Below are 12,522 nucleotides of genomic sequence, written 5' to 3' on the forward strand. Positions count from 1 at the left end.
CCAAAAATATGACTGACATGTAAGCAAGAACCAGGAATAGAAACAGCTGACAACAGCAAAATATTAGTATAAGAAATAAGCACTTACAACTAGAAAAATGTCTTACTGCAAAGTTTTGTTGTGCGTACAACATACTGACAGAAAGTGAAGATTTATATATTCTCCATGACATTCATAACAACAATTTATACAGAGCCAAATACAACATAGATAGTTATTTACTGCACCTAAAAGAGCTTATTTTATCTGATTTTGACTATGGGTTAACATAGCACCATGATTTGTATCCTCAGATTTAGCCTTGATCTTATTAAAGTTATCAATTTTTTTTCATGAAGTTAGACCTGAGGGTACATAAGTTATTAAACAGCAGGACTAATTCTAAATAATGACTGAATGGAAGTGACAGGATCACAACCCTGCAAATGTACTGTTTTAACAACACCTCATTCTACAATGGACTATAGTTATGCATGCTTTCAGTGAAAGACTTAACTTCAGAAAGAGAGGGAGAGAGAATAGGAGTTTAAACCTAATAGCTAGGGCAGTTCTGCAGTAGGGTACAAGCTAAACGGAATGTTCTTCTTTTGGCTTTTCCCGGTTAGGGGTCACCACAATGGAACTCCAGTCCGCTAATGATTGGCAGTAGATTTTTATGGTGCCAAGGTGCCAGCCCAATGCCCAACCTTCAACGAAGGCATGCTCATCCACGCATGTCTTTCGAACACCACTCGACCATGGGGAGGACATGCAGACTCCACACATAAGGGGCTCCAACCAAGAATCGAATGGGAGAACCTCTTGCTGTGAGTCGACAAGACTACCGCTGCACCACTGCGGCTTACAAGCTAAAGGGAATAATAACATTTAATGACAGAGTACATACTGGCAAATACTAATCAGGATCACTATGTAATGCATGCTTGTTTAAATGAAAATTGAGACACAAGGTTAAAATATGTTCAAATAATGAGGAATTTAGGTAAGTGAAGGAACATTGTTACTATGCCTACAGTGCAAAAAATAAAGTTTAGGATATTTTTACTGGTTTTGATATCAAGCATTATATTCTTTTTAGATTTGTAAAGAGCAAATGCATTAAGAGAGACAGAAATCCTCAGGGGACATGTTGTGCAAAGCAGAGTGTCAGGAGGGAATTCTGAAGAGAGAAGTTACCTGCAAATAAATTTGATGAATAAGGAAGTAAGCGCAATGGATGGGAGTAGTAAATAGGTTTTAACATTGCATTAATCTACATTTGATTGATGCTGGTGTCAGAGGACAATAAATCTGTGTAGTATTTGCTTTACGTGCATTTAACATCCCCCTTTCCAACCCAATACCATTGAGCATCTTTGCTCAAGAATGCTGGATAAAGCCAAAAATAACTGTAGGACAAAGGCCCCAAACCAGTGGCACTTAATTATTCCAATTCACTTAAAAAGTTAATAGATCAACAGTTATGCATCAACATAACTACAAGAATTATACGAATTATAAAATTCTAACGTCTGGCATTAATAAGTAACTATAATCATCAGTGATTTACCACAAAAATCAAACATTTTACATGAGACAAGGCAAAAATATGAGGCAAAATCAGGGAAACTGAAAGGTACACCCCCTCACTTTTTCTTCTCTTGTCCCCATGCCTTTTTGAATGCCTATGTGAATTTACTCACATATTCTGTTTATCCATTCCCATGGATCTACAACCCACTCTGTGAAAAAGTACTTTCAAGGATACAGTAAGTAGCTAGCCCACACAATCTACTACCTATGCTCCCTGCTTTCATCTGTTCTTGGGTCCTGCACTCTTCAGCATGCATGTTTCAGACATACTTGAGGAAACAGAGAATAGGACTAGCCTTTTCATTAATTTATGCAAAGGTAGGAACGACAGCGGGGAGGTGAAGGGGGAGTCTCCAAAGAAAGAGTTGCGAAAGAAAAGATGACCGAAAAGATAGAAAAGTGAAAGGTAAAAGGTGAAGTCCAATGCAAACTATCTATCTATCTATCTATCTGGCTCTCTATCTATCTATCTATCTATCTATCTATGTATCTATCTATCTGTTGTCTACTATAAAGACTATCACACTTTGCCTAACCTCTGCCTCTCTCTGGTGAAGCAGGCTGAGGTGGCACCACTGCAGGTCACTGTAGTGATGCCTGCAGAGGCATAGCTGGCTTTTATAATCCCTGGGGATAATCCCCATATTGATGTTTCACCTCCCTGGTAGAGCAAACTAAACAAATAAATAAAAGGTCTGCTCTAGTACTGGCACCAAGTAGCCAGATACACACAGCCCTCCCCTTCCTGCCCCAGTTCTGCAACCAGTCATATCTCTCAACCTCTTAGCACAAGAAATTTGGATAAAGCGTAAAATAGAGGCAGATTTTGAATATTGTTCTTTTAAATTTAGAAAGTTACTACAATATCAGGATTTGTGTTATCATGCATTTCCTAAAGGATATGAAACCTAACACACAGTTGTATGTCATAACTTGGTGACTGATTTGCCAGAAAATCATAAATTTTATGAGGAATAGCCAAAATATAAAATTCTGGACATTTTCTGAAAATCTGGACAGTTGAGAGGTATGTCCACCCCTCCTCAGCTGAGGGCAATTAAAAAAAGTCTGCAATCAGGTAGCTGGAGATCCTGAAATGCAGGAGCCAGTCAGGTCCTGTTTCTTTACATGACCCCGACACTCCTTCCTTAGCTGGAACAAGAAAACAAATGTTTATGTTAAGCTGCAGGAAATTGCTGGCTGTAAATGTAGACAACAGTTGCTGCAGTTTATACCACCTATGGAGTATTATAGCAAAAAAAAAACATCGTAGCAAGCTGTTGTTACAGTTAAGATCGCACAGCAAGTGCTACAGGCTCAGGTTAAAAAAAAAAAAAAAACAGGAAACAAGCAATTTGTTTTTGTTTTAAGCTGTAACAAACCATTTACTACAAACATAACAAGAAATTGCTAGAGTTTACACCACCCAGGGTTTACTACAATGCTTACGCTTGATCAAAAATGCAATACCAGCTTTTAGAAGTTGATATTTCACTAAAGAGTGATTAGAATCGGCAGATCTCACCTCCTTACACTTAGTGCTCAGGGCAGTTGCCTCCTTTGCCTTGCCATATCTGTGCTCCTTGATGACTCTTCTACTTTCCAGAGTGAGTGATGCCAGTGGTATCACTCACTGTCATGACATGCTATTACCAGGCATCCACTCACTGTCATGACATGCTATTACCAGGCATCCACTTTATGGTCATGATAACAGCTCTGCAGCTTTAGCTGATACCCTCATGGTCACCTTGGGCAGAATCCTTGCTAAAACCAGCACTTGAAAATGCTGTGTCCATTACAGCATACAAGTAAGTGGCCATCAAATGGAAGAAGAAGGGCACTGTTGAAATATAGGGATCTACCAACGACAGTCATGTATACTCATACTGTTAAAAGACAGAACCCACACAGTGCTGGTAAACTACAGGTGTTCACATTTTGTCATGAGCCCATGAGAACAGCAATAAATGGAAAAGTTCATCAGTCTAAAGACTGAGATGTTACAGCTGGTTGTATACATACATGATACTTGTATTAATACAGGCACATGGCATGTGCATCCTGGATAGACGTGAAACTCACAAGGTGTTCTTGGACCAGGTGTGACAGTAAGAGGTGCAGGATATCAGTGTTGTGAGTGGCCAAAACAGAACACTACTACAGGTGTATTGGTGTATTACAGGGTCATCAGTATAATATTGCATGCTAAGGCCAAGACACAAAACATTGCCAGGAAAGGATCACCTAGTAAGTAGACCACCAACACAAAAGCAGGTACACAAATGAAGACAACCCTCAAAACTACCCTGCTCTCTGTGAGACACCATGTTGGCCTCTACCATGGCACTGAGCACCACAGGTACATGCTCATCACTCTTTTCTTTTACTTGCCAGCCCCAGTGCTCGGGCTGCTAATCAAACATAGGCTAATTGGATCGTAGGGTTTGTCCCTGTATGCCACCAGAGCTGGCCTATCATCTTAATGGAGCAGTGAATTGCTGAATATGGGTTTCAGAGATATTTCTTTGCACTATTGCACATCAGAATTTTGGTGGAGCATCATGAACTCTGTTTTGCGTGGCAATGAAAAAAGAGAGGGATGGTGGTACATGGAACATTCAAATCTACACAAAGTACACTTTTACCTTTCCCTTCCAATACAGAAGTTAGAACTTTGAAGCAGAACCAGGATCTTTTAATAAATCACTCTTGTTAACAGATTATTTTCCTCCTTGCTGAAAGTTGACATGCTTTCAGACATTCAATGGTAGGAGTTTAGTAAGAAAACAGATTTCAGTTTATACATGCACTTAATTTTTCCAACATTGTCCATCTCACTACAGCTGTCAGATATGTGGCATTTAAGTTCCTAGCACCCGAACCCTGTAGTCTTCCTAGAAGCTGCCTCTGTATGACAGAGTCAAAGGAAACAATGCAGAACTTTGAGTTAACTCAAAAGTGTGAACACTGACATACAAGTTTGTTTTCTATATATTAATTCTGGGATTGCTGTATGTCAGAAAATTCTATTTGCAATTAGGTACAGACATGTCAGAGTCAGCTGCATCCTCCCATCATCATGTTAGCAACTGCAGTAAAGTGTTACAGACAGTTTCATAACTTTATGTTTAAATTAAGTTTATTTGTTGTTGTGAGACACAGAATAGGAAGAATCACAACTGCAGTAGAGAACTCATTCCCATTTATCATCCTAAAATACTGAAAGAGTTTCTAAATGAAGCAATGCTCTGGAGAGTAAAAACTGAAAGCAGATATATTGCTTTATTATTAAATTCTGTCTATATCTACATAAAGTTTGCCTGAAAATGCATATTGAAGCTGTAATCTTTGAAAAAGTTGGATCTGATAAATGTGCATACCTTTAGGGGATTTATCTGTACCTCTTGCTTTTGTCAGACTTCAGAATGTACATGCATTTCATTTCTGGTATTCTGCACCCATTGTTCAGTCTAAAGTGAATGTTGATGAAGCTGGCTACCTGAAAATTATTTAGGGTCATTTTTAATACACGGATGTTACCCACTCCCACCCCCTCATACCAGTCCCAAACCCTTCCCATAATCTCCTTTGTCACCTCAGTCATTATATTCCCTCTGCTTCTGAGTGCTGGTAAAAATTCCATATCTGGGGGACAGAGATAACTGACTTTGTATGCAGTGAGGTGCCCACTGTTACTAACACCACTGTATTCAGGCGTAGCCCAAAACAAATCCTCACTAGTTTGCAGGGACAGTGTATGTAGCACTGCAGGCTTAGCTACTACACTTCTATTGACCAGCCCACCATTGGTATCATCCCAGACCTAACAGATTTACTAGGCCACTTTGGGGATAAATAGGTCAACTAGGTAGCTGACAGTCAATTGGGGGCATACTGGTGGAGGTACAGAATTATTCTGATTAGTTTTCTTACATTCTTCCTTTTGATATTTCTGTTTTCTTTTTTCATCATAACATATATTTTCTTATATTTATTCTCGGACAATACCCCCCATTCTAAGCACGAAGTTTAAAATGGTCTCATTGATGTATGTCTACCCTTTACTTGTATGTGTGTTAATTATTTCCCCATTGATCTCTTAAAACCTTTTCTCTCTTTAATCATTTGTTTATCGTCTCCTACTTCTATCCACACTGTACCATTATCCATAAAATATGCCATCTTCATACCTCTCTGAAATTCATTCATTCCTTCAGATAACAACACTTACCCTGGAATTCAATAAACTCCATCTAGGCTTTGCGCAAAGCCTAGATGGAGTTTACATGTTAACGTGATGAACAGAAGTGCTAATCGCATATCCATGATGCTAATCACACTTGCATATATACAATCATAATTTTGTGGCCAGCAAAAATGTTGCTGCTAGGAAATGATGTAAAGCAGTATGAGCACAGAAACAAGAGCACTCAAGTTTGTCTATGAGCAAACCTGCTTGGCAAGATTGCGCGGGCAACTGTAATTACTACCAGGGGTGAAAATACTGCAGTAACAGCGGTAATAACACAGTAAGGAAAAGTATACTGTGCTCTACAATGATTATTTGCAGAATGAAATAATCGGGGAGGGGTAAACAGCAAGGGCAAATACAATGAAACATACACTAGGCAGGGAAAGTGTGCTGATAAAAATGCATAGAGATACAAATAATAGGAATGAATAAAGAGGAAGAGGGTATGGTAAATATGCCAATATCCCTAAGACAGGTAATGTTAATATACACACATTTCCAAGCATAACATTAAGTATATATGTAGATAGCACTGTACATACTGCTATTTATACCTCCTGTGTGAGTATATAATATTATCACACATGATAGTATATATATGACGGTCACACAAGGTTACATGTCAGTGGAGGTGAATGATTGTGATATGAACATCCTGACATGATCACTGAAAAGGACATTTAGCAAGGATGTTATATACATCAGGCGGTAAGTGCATGTTGTGAAGACCTGTAAAGTGACTTGCTTGAATATGACTGAAATATCTGCATACCTCACAAATAATCACGGTCACATAGGAACAGACTCATGGCCAAATATAGACAGAAACAGGCACAATCAGGGGCACTTTGAAAATATTATGATCATTAATCTGCAGCATTGACAGAATAGGTAAGTGAAAATTATAATACATGTTTGTGTACAACTGTAATGATTGTTGGCATTCTATGAGGGGAATCCACCATCCTTTCCCAAAAATGACCACATTTTATAGGGGTTAAGAGGGACAGTGGTAAAGCAGATTTGAAATTGGGGCTAATCCTGTCCAGATGAGAGGTGGGCATGACACATAACCACAATCCCCATCTGCAAGAATCAAATCCATGCCATCAATGTTGTCACTTAGCTGTGTATTTACTGGGTGCAACACAAAAAGACTTATCACAGAAGCATCTAGTAGAATACCTTGAAGGGAAGTCTGTACTGTCAAATCCTAATGGGTGTGCATCCCAATGTATAGTGTATAGCCTACCAGATGTGTAGAAGCTCACTGTGCCAAGGTGATACAGTTGACTAAAGCATGCCTGTCTGTTGAAGGTATCAGCAATACAGGTAACAACACATGCAAACACCTCACTACTATAAGTGGATTCCCTGCATGAAGCTGAGTATTGCATGCATCTGCTATATGTCATAGCAGTGGATATTGTCTGAAGTATCTGCAATTGATGTGTAAATTAAGAAATGATGCATTATAATTAATAGTTATCAGTATGGGAGACAGATGGCAATGCATCAGCTATGCCCATGTGCATAGAAAGTACAGCAGAGCAAGGTCAAGCATCAGTGATCAAGGAAGCTATAACTGTGATATCATACACATACCAAACAATATAAATTAAGTACATGTGAAACCTCAAAACATGTGCCGCATGATCACTGTCCTACTGACATTGCCAATGAAAAGGTTATACTGCCATGAAATCCTGACATACATCCATACCTGTTCATGCAAACTATCAAGTGGTAATACAGATGTGATGTAGTTGTACCTCTGTGATGTTGCATAGTGACACTATAGCTGTACCTCTGCTACAACTGCACTTCAGATTGCACATCACCTCCAAATAAAACCTTGTGTATGAATCACATGTGACACAGTGGAATTGTTAACACAGTCATACAGCTCTACCTATTTCACATCATTACATCAGTTGTACATCATATACATAGATGTTTACATGTTTATCAGTGGAAATGTCTAGCTGAGGGCCCTGACATGATATACGGATACATTACAAATGAGGTAGATGTGGTTCATGCAGAACAGTTAATGACACAAATGCTGGCAGTCACACAATGCTGCTGGGGAACACCTGTATAATCCTTGTGAATAACAACACAATAGTGCATACAATGAGTTCCCTAAGGTTGCGAGTGAATCTCAACATGTCATATGTGTACATAACATTATTAAAAATGTAGATGAACCCTGGCATATGTGTGCATGTGATCAGTATGACATAATATTGATGCATGTCAGATAACATTTCCATATGCTAAGTATACACATACACAGCTGAGCCATACAGCAGCTGTCATTGTGATGGCTGAATAAGAACTGTGTAGAATGCTGATAAACTCCACCAGCAGAACACATCTTAGTAAGACAACAACATGCATAGCATCATCCCATGTCAACAGTCCTCAGTAGGCATATTACTATAGCTGTTATGGAAGGAACATGTAAACAAATGGCAAAGTGACCATCAGTACAGTAGCTGAAATCACAGATTGGAATAAACACTTGCAAGGCTACAGTATATCCACACCTTAACATAGCACATGTGGATGACAACAACATTGACGTACAATGTTCAGAGGGTCATAGGACATTACTAAGCTAGCACCCAAGAGCACATAAAGTCATAGCCATTATACCATTTAAACCCAAATTGTTATATCTATGTGATGGAAATATTAACTGCATGTGCATATATATGTATATGTTAGAGTTTATAACAGACTGCCTCTGTTCATATGTGACATGTGCACCACTCCATGACAGAATTAGCAATCATGCATCCAGTGGTCTGGAGATGGCTTGCAGAGGGTAATGGAGGGGCTCTGCTTCACAAAGTGTGCATGCATCTTTTAAATGATGACATCCTCAGGGTTCCACAGCAAGAATGTTATGTGGACAAAGTAAAAGGAATGTTGGAACTATGGGGCTATGTAAAAGCTTCTACTTAGTGGGAGTCAAATGAAAAGAGATTCAAAACATCAAACAATGACCGCAATATAACACCAACCACACATACCAATTGATTAAGGTCAGGTTCAAACAGCACACCTGTGTATGTATACAAGCTGGATTCCATACAACTTAAGACTAGCACCACTACAGATGCCTGACTTTAACAGTGTGAGAGTCCACTTTATAGAGGATCACATCATAGGTGTGTGCTGAGAAGATGTTGGGAGGAGTGTACGACATAGATGTGGACTCACATCCCAAATTGTCACCAGACTGATAGTTGAATGAACAAGCACAAGCACACCCAAGCTGACTGTTGTGAAATTAGAACCCCTATTTATCCAGTTACATAAGCTGTAGAACACAGTACTTAACATTAGTTTTACCACACAGGACTGTCTTTAACACTATCAGAGTGCACTGTATACAGGATGAAATCAGCAGTGTTTGTTGAGAAGACAATGTTAGGAAAAGTGTGTGACATAGACGTGGAATCACATCCAGGTGTAAAATTGCCTTCTGACCAATAGTTGAATGAACACACTCACGCTGACTGCTGTAAGATTAGAACCCCTACCATTCTAGTTATGCAAGCTGAATGAATACATACACTTTAGTTGACTGCTGTAAGATTAGATTAGAACCCCTGCATATCTAGTTATACAAGCTCCAGACCACAGTACTTAATGCTAGCACCACTACCCAAATCTGATTTTACCAGTGCACTTTATACAAGATGACATAATCAGTGTATGCAGAGAAGACGATGGTGGGAAGGCTAAATTGAAATTGCTGTGGAGTTGCATACCAATGTAAATATATGTTTTAAATGCTACTTGTGTGCAGGCAGTAGGACCTAGACTCATCTTCCTTACAGACCCACTCAGGCACAGACATATACAAATTGACCACTGTGAGATTAGGAACCCTACTGATCTAATTACACAGAGTAGAGAACAACAGTACTTAGCACTCACAGTACTACTGCAGAAGTCGGATTTTAATATATTCACAGTGCATTTTATAGAGGATGATGTTACTAGTGTATGCTAATAAGAGGATATTGGGATGGCTGCATGAAAATTGCTGTGGAGTCATGTAGCAGTGTAAAAGGATCTGCTGCATGCTACTTGAGTGAAAATAGCAATACTTTGACTCATGGTTTTCTGACTATACCCACACTCTCTTAGATGTATACAGACACAAATTGACCATTGTAAGATTGGAACCCTATCTAATTCCACAAGCTAGAAAACACAGTACTTAATACCCACACCACTGCAGAAGTCTGATTTTAGTAGTGTCACGGCAAACTTTATAGAGGGATGATAGTGTATGGTGAAAGGATATTGGAAATGCTGTATGAAAATGCTGTGGAGTCAGGTGGCAGTGTAACAGTATCGTCTGAATGTTACTTGAGTGAAGGCAACAGGACCTGCGTATGCAGATGCAAGTGTTCATTGTAAGACTAGAACCCCTGCATATCTAACTACACAAACTAGAGAACGCAGTACTTACCACTCGCACCACTACAGAAGTCCAATTTTAGTACTGTCACAGTGAACTTTATAGAGAATTACATCATCATTGTATGATAAAAAGAGGATATTGAGAGGGCTGTATCAAATTGCTGTGGAATTACTTAGCAGTGTAAAAGTATCCACGGAATGCTACTTCAGTTAGGGCAGCAGGACCTGACTCAAGTTCAAACTATATACACACAAGCTAACTGCTATGAGATTAGAAACCCTCTCTACCTAATTACAGGCTCTAGGAAACCCATTATTTAATGCTCATGCCACAACAGAAGTCTGATTTTATTAGTGTCAGAGTACACTTTTTAGAGGATAACATCATAATGTTACAGGTGACATATACTGTTATGAGATTTGTTTGCAAAGCAAGGAGTTTGATATGATTATGTTAGTGCAATTTGCAAAAGTATGTGTAAATACTGCCTGCCAACCTAGGTGATAGAAACTGTCATGAATGCATATTGCAAAATTGAGACAGACATGCACCTGTTTCTCAGGATGTTGAGACACTCACACAAATACACACTTTGGAAACACCAGTAGTGCAACGATTGAGTTATGTGTCTTCATATTCAGATGAAGGCATGTCCACATTAATACAAGTTATTGACAGTATCAATGGGATATGATCATGGATGCCCAATGTCCAGTGCCACCATACACCCATACCAAACGTAACAATGCAGTTACACTCTGTAATTCTGCAGTCTGTTTGACAATGGCCCGAGTCCTAATATATCATTTGCAAGAGCATTGCTGCAGGGCTCACATGAATATAACACAGTATGTGTTCAGTCAAGCATGTCACTGCTCTTCTCTTGAGTTTATGGATGCAGTTCTATGTATTGGAGGATTACAGCCCAGTAACCACAGTTAGACATGCTATACATCTTTTCACAAAGCCCGTCAGTGAGTAGCTGATTTGCATGGGTGATGGCAAAGTATTAGCTCATGCATTATCTGAAGTTCCAGAATTCAACTTGGACTTGTGAAGTAGCAGTGTCCACTGGTGCTCATTGCCACACCATGCACAAATAGAAACATACAGTAACTGACCTGATTGGGGTTAACTACAAAATACATGTTTTTTGTTAATTTCATGTGTCAGGCTTGCAAGATATGGTATGGGAAAAATTGTCAGCAGTTAGTATGATGTACATGCTGCAGTCTATCTTTGCAATATATTGACCAAATTTTAATCCATAAATAACTGTTGGCCTTGCCTTCCCCATTTGCACAATGTTACACAATGAGCAAACACAGTTGTCTGACTAATGAAAACAGTGGAAAATTTAATGTAATGTGCACAAACAGGCTCAGCAGTGATGCACATCTATCAGCACTGTGGACAGTTCTGAGTGTGAAAGATACACCTGCTCCCTAGGTTTTTTGTGGCACAGTGTGTAAGAGGAGTAAGCTCCTGATGAGAGCACAGATAAACCATGGTTCAAATACAGATAATTCTATTTTTTTTTTTTTTTTTTTTTACAAATGGTGGCAGGATGTCAGTAGTTAAGTAAATATGATCAGGTCTGCAAATGTGACTGTCACTGACTACAGTAAAGTATGTGTTTCCCCAAATTCTGTCAGTAAACCAAAATGTAAAAAAGTCACACAGACAAACCAATTAGCAAACACTACAAGAAAAACCTAGCCAGTCTAGAGTTTTCACTGTATGTTACCTTAAACATAGAGAACCATGGGATATATGCAAATGGCCCCTTAAGGACATCAAATGTTTCAGCTATATGACTTTTGAATATCCATGGCTGTTTACATTTTTCTTTTAAGTCTTCATGGACAGATGCAGGCCAACAAAGTCAAACATAGCTAGCTGTGGACAAGCACGTTTTGGCCTTCTTATGACCTCATCAGCACAGCATAATTTGACTGTTTAGCTATACTCTAAAAACACAGGGTTTTTAAACCCAGCTAATGTCCATAATCATTAAGGTGTCTGGAAAATATCCCAGCTAACAATTAAACCAAAAAGTAAAAAGGTAGTGCAGATAAACTGATCACTATAAGAAAAACCTAGCCAAGCTGAAGCTTTCATTGTGTGATACCTTAAACCTCCTGGGGTCATTTGCATATATCCCATGGGCCTCTATTGCAGGAGGTGGGTTTAAAGACCATGTGTTTCTAGAGTATAGCCAAACAGTGCACTTATGCTGGGCTGATGA

The sequence above is a fragment of the Protopterus annectens genome, chromosome 16.part0, assembly GCF_019279795.1.
Source record: "Protopterus annectens isolate FY-2018-M chromosome 16.part0, PAN1.0, whole genome shotgun sequence".
Classification (NCBI taxonomy): domain Eukaryota; kingdom Metazoa; phylum Chordata; order Ceratodontiformes; family Protopteridae; genus Protopterus; species Protopterus annectens.